Source organism: Typopeltis vanoorti, chromosome 14, assembly GCF_054136105.1.
Source record: "Typopeltis vanoorti isolate ZY-2024b chromosome 14, IOZ_Tvanoo_1.0, whole genome shotgun sequence".
NCBI lineage: Eukaryota > Metazoa > Arthropoda > Arachnida > Uropygi > Thelyphonidae > Typopeltis > Typopeltis vanoorti.
In genome coordinates, this window is record NC_143562.1 from 55206521 (window position 1) to 55228979 (window position 22459).

At 35.4% G+C, this 22459-nt stretch overlaps 1 protein-coding gene across 2 annotated transcripts in view; it reads right to left on the reverse strand.

Annotated features, from left to right (window-relative positions):
* The window catches only part of LOC150099491 (glutathione S-transferase 1-like), a 30343-nt gene extending 15325 nt beyond the window's left edge, over positions 1 to 15018 (reverse strand). Inside the window, exon 1 of one of the 2 annotated variants that reach the window (XM_090403971.1) lies at positions 14881 to 15018. The gene's annotated coding sequence lies outside the window, so the exon portion shown is untranslated. Of the gene's footprint in view, positions 1 to 1808; positions 1881 to 14880 lie in introns of those variants that run through there. The other variant, XM_090403972.1, reaches the window with a different exon arrangement.
* Between the last annotated feature and the right edge of the window lie 7441 nt (positions 15019 to 22459).

The following is a 22459-nucleotide window of genomic DNA, read 5'->3' on the forward strand; positions in this document are numbered from 1 at the left end:
TTATGTTACTTTATTTTATTATCCTCATATTATTACGAACAGATGTAGGGTATAGTGTCACACAAGCAAAGTATTATGAAATCTTGGCTCCAGTAAACAGCATATCTTTGTAAAGGTAGGCAATTAATTTATATTAAAGCTAAACTGCATACGCAGTAAATAAACTTTTTACGCATTTTTATATCAGGTAAATAAACATTTATTCTTATAATGCATTAATTTATGTAGTAAATAATGCGATTAAATTGTAGGGACAATTTTATTTGTGTTCTATCTTTTCTGTTCCATATATATTTGAAGAAATAATAGTATACAAAAAAGACTGGCTGCATTATTTTATTTTTTTCTGAAGGAATTTACAGAAGTGGTCATGCCATTATAAGGCGTTGATTTGACCTTATTTGGATTACTGCGCGCTGATTTAGTCTCCTAGGTTTCACTATAGGTTGCAGTTTGTTTCACAGGCGGAATGGGTAGGGGGATATGATAGACATAAGCGAGTTGGTGAGAAGGTTTTTTGATGCAAAGAAGATTCTTCAGTACGGGGTTGGAGGTGAAAGGACTAGAGATCATTTATGGAAATTGAACAGAGTTCTTTCAACAAAGAATCGAGAAGAAGCTTTATCTCGTTGCGAGTGAAATAGTTGCTAGTGAGAGTGCTGAGTGTGATGAATGCAACATCAGTAATGATTTTAAGGAAATGCATGTAGGTATTCTGTTAGCTGTGAGGGAAGGGGGTTATCCTGCAAATTATTACTATTATTTAGTAGTTGTAAATTATTTAAATATTTGTAAATTTATTGATTATGGTGTAAACAAGCTATTATATACATTGTGTCCTGAACTCCATTGGAGGTGCCAATATAATAATAATAATAATAATAATAATAATAATAATACGATAGTAATGATGAGTTTTAAAAAAATAAATCATACGATTTTGCATTTTTAGAAAAATGTACAAAAATAATAATTATAATAAAAATATAAAGTAGTTATATAATCTACTTTATTATTAAAACGTTCTTTTTATGAAAAAAAGTGCATGCAATCAGGGAAAAATCCTGCGCATTTGTGTGAGAGCGCACCCAGGAATATCTACTAAACTTTTTTTTTTTTAAATCTTAAAGTAATTTACCTTTTTATAATACATCCAAATATATTAAACGTCATGAACAAATATTTTGAGTATTGAGTAAACTTTTAATTATGGTTGTAAATTCAAAATAATTTAGAATATTTTAACAATTAATAATTCATTCAAACGCTGTAGTTTGAATGAATTACTAATGTAGTATGAATGAATGAACTACTATGCCATCATCAATCTTTCGAGACCACAACTTTATTTATTTATTCATATTGAGTTTCCTCCCTTTTCACCATCGTCCCTATTGGGACGAGTTGAGCCCCCTCATGGGAGGTTAAGTATTTATGGCTGTAGATCCGTGTGTGTTCACGGGGCCGGTTTGCCTGCTTGTGGGATGAAAAACCCCAAATAAAGTGTGTGTGGGGGGGGGAACCTGCTGTCCACGCCCAAGACCAGCTAACTTGGCTATGGCAGATCCTTAAGCTCCTCACGTCGGCGACGGGAATCGAACCCAGGACACTCCTTTCCCAGGCATATGGTTGCGAAGCGCATAACCACTAGGCGCGGACGAGACCACAACTGATAGCAATTAAACGAAATCCAACTCAAATAAATACTGCCTATCTACTACGCATTTAATCGTGATTGCTCATTTTAATTTATTTAATTACAGTTTTGTTTTGCTTTAGTATAAAACAGTGATAAATCGATACATTACCATTGTGGTGTATTGATATTCCCACACATTAAAAGGGTCTAATGGATTATCTTGCGTTCGTACTGATTTGTGTGTGGTCCTTCTTTTCCATCAACAAGAGTTGACAATCCTGTTTATTGTTAATCACTCTAAGTTTATTTAAAAGTCCTAATAGGCGCTGCCCTTAACTCCTAATGGAAGGCAATGACTTTCTGCTAGGCTCTTTCTTGAAAGTCTTGTGTTGCAGCACAGTCGCCTTAATAACCTATGAAAACATTGCTTGGCATGCTTGACCCAGTTAGCGTTTTTAACGTATTTTCAGTCTTATTATTATTATTATTATTATTATTATTATTCGGAGAGCATTAGATAAGTTGAACTTATACTCCCAAATGTATGTCACGAAAGTTCCATTAAGTCGTTCTTGATTTTGAGAATGGGCTTTCACAAACGCTATTGTCCTAAATATAACTATTTAACACTTCGTTCGGATAAATATAAACAAGAACAGTATATATAAAGAACAATGTAAATCAACCTAGTAAACACGTACCACGAGTTTAAAATATATCTGTAAATAAACAGTGATAAATGTTAATCAAATTTGCTGCATGCCGCAGTTTATTCAGTTTATGCTGGGCTGGGGTCAAGAACAGCAAAACCTGTAATAATTGGCATACGGCACGTTTATAGATGACATCCAAAGAAATTAATACATTAAAATTTTTCTGTTATTTCTAAGAGATGCTTTCCGTATACGGATTCCATAAATTTGCCTTGAATACCCAACCACAACTATACATTCAGGCAATGTATTTCAATAGCTCATCTTTCTGGGGGGGGGGGAATCCTTCTCGTTCTTTTATCTCCGTGTTTTTCGCACAATTTCCAGGTATATACTCCCTGTCTCGTTTTCAAACTATCCTAACCAAACAGAGACATGCAGGTGCGACTCCTCCCCTTCAGTGACTTACTTATTTTGATCAACATCCTCTTAATACTCGGGAGGTCGAATCTGATCTGATTAACATGAATATTCTTTAACCTATCTATTGTATAGGTTGAAGGTCATGAGTAGCTGCGCGTGAGTATATTATGAGTGCTATTTCGCACTTTTGTTGCTGTCAGTTTGGTTTAACACGTATTATGCAAAGATTTGTGATATTTGACCTGCAGAGGGCGCGGAAGATTGACAGATACTTGCTTATTTTGTAACAAAATTTTTTATTCTTTATATTTCTTTGTTTCAATAATTTCTAGATTGTAACTGAAAATAAATAAACCATTATGTATTACTGAAATACAGAGCCAAAGGCTTATTTTTATCATACATATCCTTTAGGAGATGTGCTTTACATTTATAGAAAATACTAAGGAAAGTCATCTGCAGCTTGTTCCACCTTTGCAACGAGTTGCCCAAAGTTGCACTACTTATGCTTGTGTCCGCCGAAACTTTTAGTTTCTATATTTTCCGCACGAAACTCTTGAAATAATGTTAGATTCAATATTTATCATACGTATCCTCTAGGACAGTTTTTCCCAATCTGTGGTCCGCGGACCCCCAGGGGTCCGCGAATAATTCAAAGGAGGTCCGCGTGTAATTCAAAGGAGGTCTGCGGGATAGTTTATTTTCATTAAACTTTATCTTATTATGTTGTTCAGACCTGGCCTAATTGATATGTTCATATTCTTCCGAATATCTCCATTTATAACAGTATTGTATTTTCATAAATGATACATTTGGCGTTGTAAAATTGTAATTTATTACTTCATCTTTATGATATGTAAAATATAAAAAATTTCCATTTTTGATTTTATGGGGACCGCGGTAAATTAACATTCGCTACAGGGGGTCCGCGACATATTAACGTTCGCTAGAGGGGATCCGCGACATCAAAAAGGTTGGGAAACATTGCTCTAGGATATGTGCTTTACATTTATGGAAAATACCACGAATGCTGTAGCTTGCCCCACCTTTGCAACGAGTTGCCCAACGTTGCACTACTTATGCTTGCTTTCGCTGCGCATACCATTTTAGTTTCTATATTTTCGGCACGAAACTCTTGAAATGATGTTGGATTCAATATTTATCATACATATCCTCTAGGCGATGTGCTTTACATTTATGGAAAATACTAAGGAAAGACATCTGTAGCTTGTTCCACCTTTGCAACGAGTTGCCCAAAGTTGCACTACTTATGCGTGTGTCTGCCGAAACTTTTAGTTTCTACATATATTTTCGACACGAAACTCTTGTAGTTTCTATATTCAGCTATGAAATAATGTTGGATTGAATATTCACTTAATTTGTACCATCAAGTATTATATTTGAAGTGTTTGTTCTTTCTTTCTTTTTTTTTTTGCATGTATATCTCTCAGATATAACCTCGTCCTGCGCTGCAAAATTACGACCTCGATCTCCCGAGTACCCATACAACTCAAACTCTGCAATCCGTACTCACCAGGCCAAAAGTGTGGCGTTTCTCTATACTCTTTGAGGTTTTTTATCGAAAGTGATGATCCTGCATCTGCGCATAGCAATGTAAATGAAAGAAATCTTTTCTGGATTCCTCAATATGGCACTTAGTTCAGTATGCGATAATATTTTTTTTTTCTTTTTCCGCTCTAATCTCATTCTTTTTCTCTCTCTCTTGCATCAAATTAATTGCGCTTCTTTAAACAACATATTCTTGTCTTCATGGGTAAAAATAGCAACGCAGTATGTTTTATACTAGTCACGAAAAGTTGATTGAATCTAACTGGGATTCAAGTAATATTTAAGAATATACAAACCCAGACATGCTTTTGAAACCGAGAAAAAAGAAGGCAGCGTACCCAGGAGATGAATAGATTTCTGCATGTATAAAGAAACAGGTTAAATAATTATGTTTAAAGTAATTAAAAATCCTTTGAAAGATTTTGAGTTTATAGTTGGCATGTGAATGGACAAGGGCTAGTTTATATAAATTTACATTATCTTACTCTTTTGAACAAAAGGAAAATGTCTTCTTAAAAAAAATCAAACATTTTTAAGATTTAAGAGCTCATTATTATTTATTTAAAAGCATGTAAATATCGCGAGTTTTTCAAGACATTAAATAGACTTAACGGTTCCCTGAACGCACTTACCATACATGACTATAGGAATAATAAAAGGTATCCATCACCTTATCCTGCTAAATTAAATTTGAATAATAATTACTATTTTAATTATTATATCAATCCCATTCACGAAAGGTTGGTAACTTATAGCGCATTTAGTAGTGTGGGTAAGCTCATCATTTAATAATTCGGAAATTTCTCTCAAGAGGCCAAACATAGAACTCTTCCAAGCTATTCTCATACTGGGCGAAAATCGTCCTGTACCTAAAGAGAGGTCATAAACAACCATTTCTCAGTGGGATTTGAACACATAGCCTATCCATTTCTGCCAACCAGCCGTGCATAATATTTCATTGAAAAGATCCATGTTTAATGTCTAAATCTAGTAATATACCTGATTCACAATGGATCTCCATCACTTAGCGATTTAATAATTTCCGTACGGATGCTTCAGTTTTTTTTTAACATATCGCTAGCTTCAGGTAATAGAAGATTTAGGAAGGAATGAATGCAGATGTATCTTCCACGAAAGAACATATTTTGATGTTTCATAAGCATTTTGCTCTAGCAAAATGGTTATATAAAATACTGCTATCTCACGAATTATGAATTATGCTCGTCCATAAATTATGTTTTTTTTCGGGATTTTCATATCTTCCCCACCTTGACACAAATTCTAAAAAGACCGTGAAACACATAAGTAACTCCCCTTTCTCGTCCTTTAACTAGAAGTTTCCTAAAACTAATGGGTTTTTCTTGTTTTTAGCTTCAGAGCAATCTACAGTGTAGATAGTAACAGCAACGAAACATCGATTGTAGATTGACTACCAATAAATACTGATTCAATATTTACTGCAACACAAAACATCCACATTAGCATAGTTATATTACTAACGACTTCATTAGTAATCGGAGTACTATCTATTGATGGCTCTACTTATCAACTTAGGGTAAAACACTAAGTTGATAAGTCGAATTCTGAGATCCCCGTTCAGAGACAAGATCATACTTCACAGGATCATTTCTGTAGTGTGATTAGCGTTCATTTTTGTGAACTTTTCTCGTAGGTGATTAGCAAATTGTTTAGCTAAGCGCAAATTGTAGTATATGTTAGCTCAGTTGTTATTGATAAAGCGTCTCTTAGAGGCACTTGATAATAAACTACAGCAGCAGATACAGAATAAGCCCCGGACTGGGGCAAGAATAACACACTCGGTGGTGGGAATAGCTTAGGCCCCTCACCAGCCATGGCTTTACCGCATACGCGGACCCTTGGAATTGAAGAGGAAGCTGACCTACGACCTCGATGTTTGGCCAAAGCCCTCATCGAAAGCGTCGGCGCTGAGCAGATCTTTGGTTTTACTCCCTTTGGTGGTGGTCGCTTCCAAGTAGTAGTAAGGAGTGAACAAACAAGAGACAAACTACTTGCAGGATTCGAGTGTAATGGAAAAACAATAGTTCCATTTTTGGTAGGGAGCATTACCAAACTACTTAGAATCCCCAGATTCCCTTTAGAATATATTGAAACCGATGTAAAGATCATCCACGAAATATTCGGGAAATGGGGCGTTGTACACAAGGTGGAAGTCCTAAATGACGCAGAAAACTCCAAATGGAAGTCGGGTGAAGTCCACATCTCCCTCGAGATGAAAACGCCTGTTCCCAACTTCATTATTATTGGATCCGCCAGAGTAATGATAAATTACCCTGGTGTAAAAAAACAATGTTTTAGATGTGGTGCCTTCACTCACCTTGGGGCAGACTGTCCTAGAGTGAAATGTAAAAACTGCCTCAAAGCAGGCCACAACCAAGAAAACTGTGAGTCAGCTTGCCTGAAATGTGGGGTCATTGACCACAAACTGGACACATGCCCATCCAGAACCCTTGCTGAGAGGATGGGTGGTGCAATCACGCCAGCAACTCCACCAAGCAATGGAAATGACACAGCACAGGAAGCTTCTCCTCCTTTCGAGGCTGCTCCTGATATAACAGAAATCCATACCTCCACGTCAAAGAAAAACCGTAAGGGGAAAAAAACTTCCACGAGCAGTAAAATCCAACAAGAAGAAACAGTCGTTATTGAAACCATCAATACCAATATAGATACTAATACAGATACAGATATAGCGAGGGAAGAAGGAAAGATGGAGGTGAACACCAACACCTCCAAACGGCCATTAAGCCCACAGGAAGAAGAGTTGGTAATGCCTAAAACAGCAAAAGTATCTGAGACCACCCACCCAGAAGTCCCTCACGCGAAAGCAGGGGAGACTCTCAGCCATCTCATCAGAGGCATCCCAGGGATGGCAGAAAAATTCAAAGAAGCAATGAAAAAAATAGGAGAACCTGAACTCCTCCTCACAGGGGAACATGGATCTGACATCGTCAGCGCAAAATGGGGTGACATCTTCGTTGATGACATCAGCAAAGTCACCCCTGAGCAGGTAGAGGTAGCCCAGGATTTAGACGAGGAGGCAGCTTCGGCGTTCTTCATAGCTCTCTGCAAACTAGACATGGCCAAGGGAAGTGAGGTGGCCAAAAGAATAATAACTGCCCACAACAAAAGAAAGACACAGTAACCACCTTGTGGGGTTTCTGTACACAGCTTCACCGGTTTCAGCTATCACAGGTGGGGGAGGACCTGAGAACCCGAGCGGCGAAGGCTTACAGCGAGGCGGTGCAGTTCCTTGTGAGCTGCATCACTCGGGCCAGATCCTTCCTCCACCTCTAAGTTCACCTTTCAATTTTTGCTTTTCTCTGTACTTTTTTTTTTGTTTGTTTTGTTACATGTTTCCTTTTTAAGATTTTTCCTTTTTTGTAAAGTGAAAAATCAACGACCGTTTTAGAAACGCCCCTGGGGGCCAAACAGCTAAAACAGGTCAACTGAGGCCTCTTTAACCTACTCTACCACTATGCACTCTATCTTTATTTCCTCTCCTACTATCTGCTGACTCTCAGCCTATCTTACTCTACAGGCCGATGATGAAGATTTGTTGAACTCACAAATTATTATTATAAAACACTAAAACTCGATTTTGCGAGATGGTTTAATCGAACCACTGAAATCCCTAATATGAGTAACAGAAACAAAAGACAAACGAATTAGCATATTTATTCGAAAAACCATTGTCTTACTTCTTGGAACAGGTACCACACTTCAGTCTCTGTCCTTGTGAGATTCATGTTTTTCTCGTAATAAGTTTATGCGTTTTACTACATTCTTTTTGAATGGGGGTTGAATACATAAAAGTACAATTTTGTTGAATCAAATTCAGTTTGGTAATATCACGATTTGATAGCGCCTTCTCTAGAACTTACGGACCTTAGGTTTATATCTCGTCATGACGAGAATTTTTGTACAATAGATGATTTTCATCGCCCAGTGGGAAAGCGATTCCTTATCTTAGTACGTATCAGAGAATGCTCTTTAGGCTAGGAAAGACTTAGGTTTTGGACCCACAAGGACGAGAACCATAAGGCTAACTCGTGTTTCTCATAATTTTTTGTTTGTATGTTTGTTTTTTCAATTGAAAGCTGGTTAGCTGGTTTTTTACAGAAATGGTAGGGTTTCCTCTTAAAAACACAATTTTTCATTCCGCAAGATAGAAAACTTGGCCACAAACACACTGCTAAATGCGTGTGTTTGTAGCCAAGTATTGGTTCCTTCTGCCGTAATTACTTAGCTGGTTTTTTACAGAAATGGTAGGGTTTCCTCTTAAAAACACAATTTTTCATTCCGCAAGATAGAAAACTTGGCCACAAACACACTGCTAAATGCGTGTGTTTGTAGCCAAGTATTGGTTCCTTCTGCCGTAATTACTTAGCTGGTTTTTTACAGAAATGGTAGGGTTTCCTCTTAAAAACACAATTTTTCATTCCGCAAGATAGAAAACTTGGCCACAAACACACTGCTAAATGCGTGTGTTTGTAGCCAAGTATTGGTTCCTTCTGCCGTAATTACAGACAGCTCGATATGAAAGTGATACTCTGCGGTGGCTGAAGAAGTTTCATGCGGTGGCGAATTCTCCATGCTTGCTGCGCAAGCTCATTAATTGAGAAAGAAGTAATATTTATTTGTTAATAAATGCATGCATTTATAAGCATTCCATTTAGGCTTTTTTTTTTTTTTTAGACAGAAGACGTTTTAAGCTTGCGCAGCAATAATTGAGATTTGCGTTGTGTATCGAAGGCCGACGCTAGTCAAGCTACCTTGGATTGCTCGGTTGTGGGAGCATCCAGGTCCTCGCTTCAGCACTGCGATTTCATGCGCGCACACAGACATTTCCGCTCCCGTGTTTAAGCACCCTGTTGCTTAAACACGGCCATAACGCTGGCTGAAGCTCAACGTGAGCTTCAGCCAGCCTTTACAAGTGTGTGCGTGTTGTTTGGGAAAATTAAGTTATTACAACCAACTTTTTATGACGATGTTATTGACCAGTTCATAAAGAAGAACTGTAGGATAGAATTTGTATTCAAGTAGCTAAATTGAAAAAGATAGAATATCATTTGTAAAATAAATTGTATTTGTATGATTAAAAGTACATAAATTTCTAAATACAGGTAACCCTCTGTAACGCGGTACTTATACAACACGGTTTCGATAAAAACACGGTCTACAAATTGTAGTAACCCTTTATCTTTTCATAATGTTTCATATGTCTTTCACTGCGCGACTTAAAAATCAAATTTTATCTTCATTAAATTTGTGTCTGCCTGTATCCCGCATGTAATATAAGTAGCGAATTTATATTAGGGGAAATACCCTTTAGCATGCATGTACCTCAATTGTTTACCTTATAAAATGTTTATTGTTGAAAATTGTCCTCGTTTCTGCCAGGAAAGTGCATTAAAAATCATCATAAGTGTGTTCATCTCAAGCTGAGCACTTTATTTTCTGGTGAGTTACATACAATATGTAATGCTTGTTTTTTTTGTGTAAAAAATTATTTTTATAGTAATGGCCACAAACTGCAACGAAAGGGAAAAACCAACATTGAAAACAAAATTAATTTCTCTCGAAGAAAAATATTCGAAATCTTGGATCGGTTGAGAGATGGAGAAAAACAGGAGTTTTTGCAGGGACTTTGAATTTAAATCAACCAACAATTCGAACAATCAAACAAAATAAACATAAAATCCGAGAAAGTGTTTATTGCTGGGTCAACGATAAGTGCAAAGCGCGTTGCTCGTGTACGCGATATTCTAATTGAAAAATGGAGAAATCTGTAATGATTTCGATAGAAGATTGCACCTCAAAAGAAAATTCATATGGATGGAAATCTTATTAAATAAAAAACTCTCAAAGTTTATGAACATTTATAGTGCAGACCAGGTGTTCAATGCGGATGAATCTGGGTTATAGTGGGAAAAAAATGCAAAAACGCACCTATATTTCGAAAAATGAAAGATCAGCTCCTGGATTCAAAGTTTCCAAAGATAGAATTACTTTACTATTTTGTAGTAATGCATCAGGTGATTACATGACAAAACCAGTGTTTATTAACCAATCCTCAAATCCTCGTGCTATGAAAGATTAAAATATGCACTATTTTACTTTGCCTAAAACATTTATGCATTATGTGCAATGAAGTTTAAGTACAATTCGTAATTTTCATACTTTTATACTATGTATTTGTTTCATAGGTTTATATGTTTTCTTAACTTACATGAATTACCTGAATTAAATAAAAATATATTTTTTGTTGGATGTCATGGTTGTTTATATAATTTAAAAAAAAAACGATTTTGGAAATAACCCTACTTTTTCAATGTGATCTGAGACTCGCATAACGCGATTTATATAACGCGGCATTTCTGCGGAACCTAACATCCATGTTATACGAGGGTTACCTGTACATAGTTTTAAATGGTCAGTAATTCATTATTCCACTAATCAGACTTCAATAACACCTCTCATTCCCTGAATGATAACAAAAGCAAGCGTGAATTTCAAGACCAGCATTCTCCCCTGGTTCTATGTTTGGTCAAGATTTTGGGATTCAATCTTTATTCCCCCCCCCCCCAAAGACTTCCAACATTTTGTGAGAGGATTAACATAAAAGGAAAATGGCCCGTGGGGGTTATTAAAACATTAAAGAAGGCACTTTCTATTCACATTCAGATAGACTAGAGATTAACCATACTACTTATGGTTCATTTATACTTTTTCCGCCTTTACTATTTATTTAGCAGAAACTGATATTGTAGAAATAGTATGTCTGACATAAATGCCAAAAAAAAAAAAAAAAAACGATTGTGTAATTTCACTTCTTGCTAGGCTCAAGATGGTAGGGTTTGAAAATTTTTATGATAGTTTCCATTACCATTATCAAACACAAAGTTTAACATGAAGACTGTATGTTTTTTAGCAATGCATTTTTTTCCTTTTTAGTGCACCACAATTTAATGTAACCATAATGATATGTGCAAGATTGGTGCAGAGAAATTCCCTTTTTTTTTTTTTTTTTTTACAAAGAATACACTACTAGAAAAGGGGATAATTTTGTAGAATAATGATGGAAGAAGAGCTAAACAACAACAAAAAAAAATCAAACCGATAAAAATTACCAGCGGTATAGATTGTGTAATAATTACACGTCAGTGCGATATACAATACTCTAATCTCATCAAGAAAGACTTTCTTCAAGGTACTTCCTCGTGCAATAATAGCCAGCTACACTGCTGATATAACAAAGTCTCTTTTCTGGTGTTGTTATATTTCCTGCTATCCGAAGTAAATGGGAAAGTTCCAAGTTGGCATTTTTTTAAACTTGCGGAAAAGAGGACTTTCTTTAGATGATAATCTTTAGTAAAGTAATTTAAGGAAATTCTTTGATCTCCAACTAACGTACTATGTGTTCGCCTCTCACCTTGGATAGGGATGTTTGCGTTTGTCTTTAGGAGTAGATGAATGTCATCACCTGATATGAGGCCAACACCTTATTGGAGCTTGAAGTGGTCTGAAAAGTTCCATGCAAAATGATCTAACCTTAGCCCACCCACGTACTATAAGTTTCCTTCCTTTCCTGGGTGGAATTCAAAATGAAAAAATAATAATAAATAAATGTATTTCTACTAAAAAATAATGTTATAAGGAATAGGGAAAATCTTTCTTCATATCTTTAAAAATATTTAAACTTTAGAAAATTCCATTCTTTAAGATGAAGAATGACTAAAACTAGAAAGAAAGAAAAAAAAAAAAAAAGAGGTTAACACGAAATAACTTCCAGTTATTTAACTACACGACTAGTCCAAATTACATGAGACTCTTCAGGTTTTAAATTTGACATAAAATATCAAACTTACAAACAGTAAAATATTAGCATGGTGACAATAAGTTAGGGTAATATTAGTTTCCAGCTATTCAAATTGAGCATATGCCCATTGTGTTGGGCATTGCTTGCTGGAGTCTACATACAATGACCATAGCTAGAATACATTCAGACAGATTAATGTTAGGGTTCACATTCAAGTGTACAGGGTATAATAACATCTCCATGGACTTCCTGATTTTTTTCAGTCCTGTCGTAACAGCGGTGCAAGATTTACGATTCATCCCACAGAAACGGGTATCTTTCTGTCGAGTCGTCATGCGGATGAGCTGAAGATAGTACATGTGATGACAGAGCTTTGGGCTTTTCTCTGTTATTCTATGTTTCTAGATGTTCGATAGATTTTCTCTATCGGTAGTATAAGATCTTGCAATTAGACCGCAGGCGATAAACTCGTGGATATTTTAGAGGACTGAGTCTAGGTTTAACGGATCGAAGTGATGACTGGATTGTGATGAAAGGAATAAATACTGTTTTAATTTTATACTCATCGACGGGAATACGTAGGATCCACTGGCTAGCAAGGAGTCTAGAATAGGTGGTGAATTTTTTATAGTCATTTTGTAAGAAAGTGCTTGTTAGTATTTATTTATACGCGCTGTGTTTTGCAGTTTGATTTTGCTGTTGAGGAACTAAAAATGCAAGATTTTTCCAGAAGGGGAAAAAAAAAAAAAAACACTACTTCTCTGAGGAATTTATATATCATATAAATATACCAGTTTGAAGGTCATTTAGGTTTGGGATGAATGGGGCCTCACAGCTTTCTTTATACATTTCTAACAGAGAATACCTTCTATGTACGACTGTATATTAGTCTGGAGTTATGAACTCCAGACTAACCTTAGTTATATGCACGTTAGTTTTAATAATGTTTTCCATAAATGTCATTCATAAAACCGAATCATATTGTAGGGAAGTAAAGGTGTTCTAGACAATAGAAGTAAAGAGGCATGAATTGCGACATTAAATAATTGCTACAGAACTATAGAGGAGCAATAAAACTGTTATCTTCTCCATTCAGAGCGGACGCTGAGCCCTTCTAAGACATTTCAAATGTAATAGATTTCCAGTGCAATATTGAAGAACAGATTCATTCGCGTTTCTACATTTTAAATTTACACATGATATTATTGTTATTATATTACTACTACTGTTTCTTAGCACCTCCTTCCTTGGGTCCCAGGACTACGTACAGCTTCATTCATCCCACTTTTGTGTTGTGTGTTCTCCAGCCGGTTTGACTAGTTTGTAGGAGGAAAACCTCGAATTTCTTGTAACAAAAACCCTCACAGTTCTGAGATACGCTAACCCACGTTTAGTTGAAAAAGTTCTTTATAATATTTAAAAGGATATTTGCATTTCACTGTGTCAAATTATATTAGTTTGCTACCATTCATCTATACGACTTGTTTCACACATTTAGACATCACGAAAAACTCAAACTCAAATATCACTGAAATAAAAAATGCACGATATAAGATATTTAAAATTTCAGAACGTTTTAAATTATAAATTATATATTCCATAACATTTTATAAATTATATTAATAAATATTACAGTCATCAATTCTGCTAATATTATCGATATTGAAAATGTCTTCGATTGACCACTTGTGGTCAAAACACTCAAAACTGACCTCATCACTCCGCAGTGTTTATATTGCTATTGAAAGAATGAGTTCACGTACCATTCCATAGTGATTATTCCAATAATTATCTGCTACATTGACCGCTAGCTGATTTAAATATAGTGTATACTTAAATCAGCTTTCTATAATACATTCCTTTAAGAAAGAAAAGACATCTTTATCACCTGTTTTTATTACCATTGTCTTCTCATTGATAATCAGATCTAGTTTTGCAACTAGATCTCATTTGCAACAATAAAGGAGTTCATTTCTCCCTCATTATTTGTGAATAAGGCCAAATTATCAGCTTACAAGTCCTATACGGTAAGATTCTGTAATCGTATAAAGCAGTCATAATGCTAATAAGGGTCAGGCATTATGTCAGGGCCATCGTGTAATAAATAAGAAATATAATCAAGTAAGAAATATAATAACTTCCAAACTATGTCCATTTCGACGTACTGTACTATTCAGTGAAATATTGTTTTTAAAAGAAAACATACATGAATAAAATCTTCCTAAGATATTTTGCACTTTTCAAGAGTACTTACATTGCTCTTCTAAACATCTGTGTGTTCTAATAAAAATCAAACATTTCTATTAAATCAAACATTTAAAAATCGCCATATTAAAAATGGTTGTTTAAATTTTTCCCCCGGTCATCGACTATTGGAAAACGCTCTAAAAATACGATATCTCATTGCCACGTATTTGTAAATAAGCATTAATTTCAAGAGTTATTTATTTATTTTTTGTTTCAAACAAAGAAAAATCTATTTTTGTGTTTGTTAGAACAGCTTTTACCCGTTTCTTAAATTAGTCATTATTGCCATGGTTACGTCTTTGTTTGATGAATATTTATCCGACAAACAAATAACAAACTCACAGGTTTTTCTTCATTGATATTTTGTCTTCAATACAATAAAAGCATTTTTTTTTTTGTATGAATCTACTTCTTCAACGCATATTTTTTTTAATTAGAAGAAAAACTTAAAAACACCTAAATTGAAAAAAAAAAAATTATATTCTTACCTTCAACAGTTGCGCAGAGAACTAAAAAATAACAGACAGCGGTGGAGTCGATACGGTAACAAAATCGTTACCACTCGTGTGTTTTCTAAGCAGCGCCGCTCAAGAACGTAACCTGCGCTATACCTTACTAGTTTTGCGCTCGGTCCAGCCGAGGTTGTGATTATAAGAAAATCTACCTGCCCGTAAGGTTGCTGCTTCTCACTCACGTGACGTTAGCGTACCCCGTATTCACGTATGTTTGGCAAATATTTTTGCTGCCGCTTTTGTGTGTGTGTGTTATTGTTGTTGTTGTTGCCTGTCATAATTTGGTCACGGTCAGCTGAAGCAGGCAGTTCTCAACCGAGACGACCTACCTATTCTCTCCTCCTCTTCCCCCCCCCCTTCATCTCCTAACTTCCTATCTAGACAGACAGAGAGAGAGAGAGAGAGAAAAAAAGAGAGGAAAAAAAAATTCCAACAGGAGACGCTTTATGCTCTCCTGGATTCGTCAAAGGGAACAGAATGTCAGCAATAGATGGCGTTAAGGTATGTACCACAAAGAGGGCGTTTGGCTTCGAATCTAACCATAAAATGGATGAATGCTTCGTTTATTTTGTCGCTAAAGTGTCGATTTGTCTCTTTTTCTCATCTTTCCAAAGTTGCAAAGCTACTTGAGTATTTGATGGGGGGATTGAAGGGGGTTCAAAGTTAGTCATATATCGCTGAGGTTAGCATCGTGAGAATATATCGTTCTCTGAGTTTTAATATTCGTTTTGTTTACATTTGTCTCCATTTCGCACGGTGCTATTTTTTTAAAAAAACTTGTATTGCAAAAATAAAAGTTTATTATTCAGCAACAGCAAAAGTTTCTCTTCAGATTTTGAATCACTGAATATGAATCATCAGATCGAACTTTTCCCCGATGCCTGCATAAAAAGAGAGAGAGGGGGGAGGGGGGGGTAATTTGATTAAGGCTTTTTGTCATAGTTCATTTCACTTGTCAACTATTGGTATACCGTTTTACCTCTCTGTTACCATAAAATAATATTTTGGTAGCTGAATGAACAAGCCATTGATAATAAGCACCAATGAAAGAACAAATTATGTTGTAATTCATCTGAGGATATCATCGGGAGTTTTGTGATGAAATATTCCTGGATTTTTACATTCGATTGGAAAAGGCCTAAGTTCGATTCTCGTCGTGACGAGAGGAATCTTTATATATATATATATATATATATATATATTTTTTTTTTTTTTTTTCCAACTGAAGTTGAGTCAGCCGATCTCATACGGAGGTAGCAGGTTATTTCCTCCGGAAACTCGGGTTTTTTATCCAGCATAACAAATCGGCCTTGAGAACACAAGCAATTTACAGATAAAAAAAAAAAAAATACCAGTGGCAGTGGTCTGCAATAGATGACGTTGGTATAGGTGATGATGATGGTAGTAGCAGGTCGCTGTAATTGATGGATTAAGTGGTGGAGACTAAGAGTTGTGGAGTAGGTACCTTCCCTCGATGAGTTTTTGGACTCCTTGGAGGTGTCACGCATTAATACTACTACTACTACTAATAATAATAATAATATTATTATTATTCGTAATTTCAAAGACGGTGGGGAGATTTTAGAATTCTACCCCTAGAAACAAAATTAAAATTAACACTGTTAATTTTAAATTTTGTTTGTAAAATTAAAAAATTAACTCTCAGTCTCTAAAAGATTCCGTTCTGTTCTCATCTGGAAAGGTGCAGGAAGACATGTTTAAAATCATATGTGACAAATTCTTTGTTAATCAGCCCTTCAAAGTAGTAATTCTTCAATATATATTTGTTTTTAAGGCAAGCGACAAAAAAAATAAAATAAATAAATAATTAAAAAAAGCGAACAGTAAAAAAAAAATTACATGACTGTCGGTGATAATATTGGTGATAAAACAGAGAGCATTTTTGATAAAATCGAAAACCATTGTTATTATTACATGACACGATCGAGGAGTCTCAGGACTCATCGCGGGAAGTTACTCTACACCCACCTACACACTACACCATTTACATCACGTCAGCCACTGCAAATACATAATCCGCTATCTACCACCTACTAATAGTATTTTTGTCTGTTTTGCATATTCTCTGGTCGATTTTCCTGTATGTGGGATTAAAAACCAGAGGTCTCTGAGGAAAAAACCCTGCAGTCTCTGTACGTAAATAAACTTATCTTCATTTGATAAAGTCTATATAAATTTAAAAGAACCATAAATATCTATCCATTTAAAATAAATTTGGTGTAGAAAAAAATGATGCAAATGATATAAGCTGTATTGCAAGTCCAGTGGACTTACAAGCGTCAACCGGACCTCGGAGAGGTGAGTAGTTAAGTTACAACCTACAGCCCAGAAACAATGTAACAAGAACTAGGTTTATGCTGAATTTGCCCAGCTACCTCATAGACTGTTTTTCTAGAGATGTATGCTAAAACTAGAAAGGGAGGAGGGTTTTTAACGTTCGACAGAGACACTTTGCATGATCACATGTTAATTTTGATTTTCTGCACAAATTAAGATTTGAATTATCTGCATATTCGTAAGATCCGAGTTATATACGGAATTTAAGACCTTTAACAGTTTTTGAAGAATTACCCGTATCATTTTTATAATTTGCATCATTCACAAATTGCGATAAAAATCGCCTTATACTCAGTATTACAAGTTATAAAATTTACAGACGATGTGGTCATCTTAAATGTCACACTTTTAGAAGGAGGGGGTTGCTTGGGAAAATGACATTTTATTAAGGATAGGATAGACTTAAACGATGCTACTTCGCAAGGTTTTTCTCTTGGAAAACTTTTTAATATTTCAGACTGCAAAAAGAAAACTTATCACATTTTAAAAATCATAAACATAATTAAAGAATTTTAAGAATGCAAATATGCATAGAGTCTAGTGATTGTTTTATATCATGATATTAATAGGGTGAGTAAGGTTATCTGTAAACGCTGAAGTTACGAAAATGCTCGCTCCCACCCATTATTATTATTATTATTATTATTTAATTTTTTTTTTTCATTTAACAAAGCAAACATACATATGGAGTACAATTATTGTGATAACGAATGGGTTGGGTTGGTTGGAATTACAGCCATTGCATTTAGGCTATGAAACCAGTATACTGTATTATGTCAGTTAAATTACATGCGTTCTCTTATCGGTTTGTTTGTTTGCGGGATGAAGACTAAATTTCCAGGAGGAAAAATTCTACCGCTTCCATTAGGGGACAAGCTAGCTCGTTTATAAAGCCCTTATAAAGGATCCATGCGCCTCGGATGGATTCCGATCTAGGTCTTTCCAACCGAAGAACAGTTTTCGTAGTAGCCTCGTAATTGCATTTCGTAGGCTTTCCCATAAGGAGTGGTTCTTGTACAAGTGAATTGACATTAACTGTTCAATAAATAACCAGATTTGAACTTGTAGGCGTTTATTATTATTATTAACACTAGATGTATTTCTTCGACATGTTTCGCTGTCTACAATGTATGACTGACAGCATCTTCCAAAAGTTATTTAACAAAAGTAACTAGTTCAGGATTAGGTAAGAGAGAGAATTTGGTGAATGACGGAGTAATGAAGAGAATGGAAGTGATAAGAAGTCAACATAATGAACGCACAAGAAGCCTAGAGGAAATGAGATGTTGTGAGAGTGACAGAATAAGAAAAAGAGTGATGAGGGAAAGTAATGAAATTGGGAGAGTGACGCAGATGAGTGTAGAAAAGAAGGGTGTGAGAGACGCTTGTTTGGGTGTGGATGAAGTTATGAGTGGTATAATATATGGTGATTCAATGATTAAAGGTATGGAGAATAGAATGCCTGAAGAGTGCTTGTCTGGTGGAACAATAGAGAGAGAGTGACTTTAGTGATAAAGAGCGGGCAAGATGTAGAAGAGATGACAGTGATGGTGAGCATAAATGACCTGAGCAGTAGTATTAATCGGGTAGCAAGAGCATTGTTAGATACCACGAAGAAAAGTGTCAAAGGGAAGATAGTGTGTGTGCTGCCTCGTTTTGATAATTTATGAGTTAAGTAGAAGAGCGATAATAATGAATGATATGATTGCAAAAATGTGCAGAAAAAGAGGTCTGGAATTTGTTGATGTCTGGAGTGTGTTTGAAGGCAAAAGAGAGCTGTTGCAAGAGATAGGTTGCATCTGAACATAGAAGGCCATAAGCGTTTGAAAAAGTTGCTGTTTTCTGAGCAAGTCGAAGTAATTGGGCAGGGAAACTAAACTTGAAACGGTTAAGAGCAGGAGGGAGAAGCTTATGTAGAGAATATGTGTTTGATGATCCTTTCTCTTGGAATAATTTGGAGAATAGTAGATGAAAATCGGATTAGGGTTATTGTGGATACTGAAATTAGTAGAATGTGTATCAGTTCTAAAGCTGGTATAAGAACTAAAGGGAATCTGCAATTTTTGTATACTAATGCAAGACGCATTCGAAATAAGAGAGAAGAATTTTTGGCATTAGTCAGTGCTATCTCGCCAAAAGTTATAGGCATTAGTGAAACTTGGCTGACAGCAGATGTGGTTATTGTAATTGAATGTGATGGGTACAGTATTTTCAGGAAGGATAGAGACGAAACAGGGGGGAGGAGTACTGTCGATGATAGCTGAAGACCTGCAGCAAAAAAAAAAAAAAAAAAATTGGGGATATCAAGAAGATAGACGTGAATTGTTGCTATAGGCCAGTGAGTACAAGGAGGTGATGTAGAAGACATTCATCAGTAAATTAGCACAATGAATGCTGGTCGAGTAATTATTACGGGGGATTTTAACTACGATGATATCGACAGGAAAGAGGAAAGATCACGTGCAAAAAGGAAATGGAATTCATACACCTTCTAAGAGATAATTACTCGAAACAGTACATAACTGAAGGGACTCGTGGTGTGAGAGAGTGTTGGATCTGGTCGTAGGACTTGGGAGGTTGCAAAATTTATTGGATTTCTCTCTTGAGAACGGATATATATGCGGAACTACAGAGTAAGTAATTATAACAATCTTCGGAGGTAGCTTACAGCCTTCCCATGGCATAAGAAATTGCAGGGGGAAAGATGTTAGCAGTGTATGGGATATAATCAAAGAGTATCTGGAGGCAGCAATATCGAAATGTATTCCAGTGGTCAGGAAGTAAGGTAGGTATTACATGGATGAGTAGTAGTAGTATTAGGCGTGATCTGCAAAAAAAAAAAAAAAAAAAAAAAAGAAAAGAAAAGAAAAGAAAATGTTATGGAGGAATTACAAGGAGAGAGATGAAACTTTAGTGGGCGCTGATGATAGTGAGATGACTGAGTCAGATGTAATAGTAGAGTATTGAGTGACCACTTTTCAAAAGTCTATCACCCGAGCTAGGATATTTCTGTCTTATGTAGCAGTAAAATGAGAAGCCGTGTAATTAAAAAAATAATAATAATAATAATAATAATAATAAAATTGTTTAAATCAGTAAATTATTTCGTTAATTCTTATTATTATTATTACTGGTCTTGCAAGGATATTTAAGTCCATTTAGGATGGACCGCATGAACTTCACGATGTACCAAAATTCTTATCCCTGACGAGTATATGTAACAAGTACTAAATGTGTTCCAGGTCAGTTTTGTGTTTGTAAAATCAAAACAGAAGCATTAGAAGAAAATCAGTCCTACATCCACAACTGATAACGCCTAAGCCTAGTGCTTAGTCGTTATTTTTTTAAATAAAAAAAAAGAAATAAGTAAAAACGAACAGCAGATGAACCATATACTGACTCTACCCTAACAGTAAAAATAAACTTTTAACCTCACTCTCTTCTTCGCTGTCTTTTTATATGCCTCCAGTAGATCCTGGTTCTGCTAAGTGCGGCAACCGTCGGCTACCTGTATAGATGTTAGATATTTTTTATTATTATTTAACTTTGGTCAAAATATAATTTGATTACCTCGAACAACAAACTATTTACATTTTAAAAATATATATTAAATTACATATTTTATATAAAATACAACGTAAAATGGGCAAAGGAAGGAAAGGATAAACCCTTTTCATATTATAGCGGAGAGGATAGTCTTGATAACGGAGGAGACACTGCTGTTCTTATATCGTCCTCAACAACAAGATTTATATTTTCTGTACACACTGTGGTTTCAGCTACATAAGGAGTGTTAAGTTATCTTCTTCAATCAACTAAAATGTATCATTTCTGTTCCAGTCTGTGTTGATTTTATCAAAGTTCCTTGATCCCAGTGGTTACGTTATTCGAGCAGCGGTCAGCTGATGTTGCTTGGATTAAGTGGCTGAGAAAATGTGGTTTTTCTTTATATTCCTTAGATAAAAATGTAGACGATAACTTTGGCGACAATGAAAATAAAGTTTCATATGTTGTGTCTTCTCTGCTCTGTATGTAGTAGGTACCAGTAGTCTTCATGGTTGTGTGGGCGGTAAAGGCAGTATCCAGTGCATATGTGATGATCTCTTTATTGACATGACAGGTCAGGTAGACGTGCTTCAAAGTATCTAAGGCGTTACAAGAAGAGACAGAGATTCGATTCTTTGATTTGGAATTTGTGGAGTTTAGTTCGAGTGCCACAACCTCCACTGTATGTCTTCATCTGACCTGGTACTATTCATCCTATGTTAGGGGAGGTCCCACCAAAAGCTGAGTGACGTGTGTAAGTATGCAAATGAGGTTGGGATTGAGATATTGTGTAAAGGATGAGTCAGGATGTACTGAAGTAAGGTAGTGATATATTCTTTTGAATTTAGTAGGTAGAGAAATTTCAAAAGACAAAATTTTGAAAGGTGGGTTCTTGGGAGTTTCTAGATGAAATTTGGATTCCTTGATGCGATATGTGGAAAGGTTTTCATCATGACTGTTTAGAACCTACAGATATTGCTCTTTTGGTTTGTAAGTTTTTAGTGAAAAACTTTTCAAAGCTTGATGATAGCTGCTTATATATGATAGAGAGTTCGATGATATATATACCGGTATATATATATATATATATATATAACTTTTGTTAGTCCTTTGTCACCTTTGTTAGTCCTTACTGTTTTTGTCTGTTTGTATGTTTACACCTGAAGAAATCCTATTCAAACGTCGTGTTGTCAATTAAAATAAATGTTATAATCTTATTCCGGGTGGTCTGCCTTATAAACTTTTTTTGACACTCATTAAATACCCTGGCGGGTAAAGCGCAGAGAAATTTGGGACACACTAAACTGATTTGAAACAATTTTCAGTCCATCGGATTTTAATTTATATTTTTCAATTTTTAATGCTATTGAAGGTCACGTAATATCTTAGCTACTTTTTTAATGACTTGAGTAGTTTATAAATATAGGTTGCTTGTTGTGTTGCTTGGGTCTGATTGCATTCAGTGTCAAGTCGTAACTGAAATCTTTCCACAGTAATAATAATAATAATAATATCATGCTCTTACTAAATCGCACAGTTCCATTTCCAGATTTTTCTCTTCGTTATATCCTAGCAACAGTGTAATAGTTCCGATTTATCCCATAAAACTTGATGTTTAATTTATTTATATAATAATATTAATCATAATATA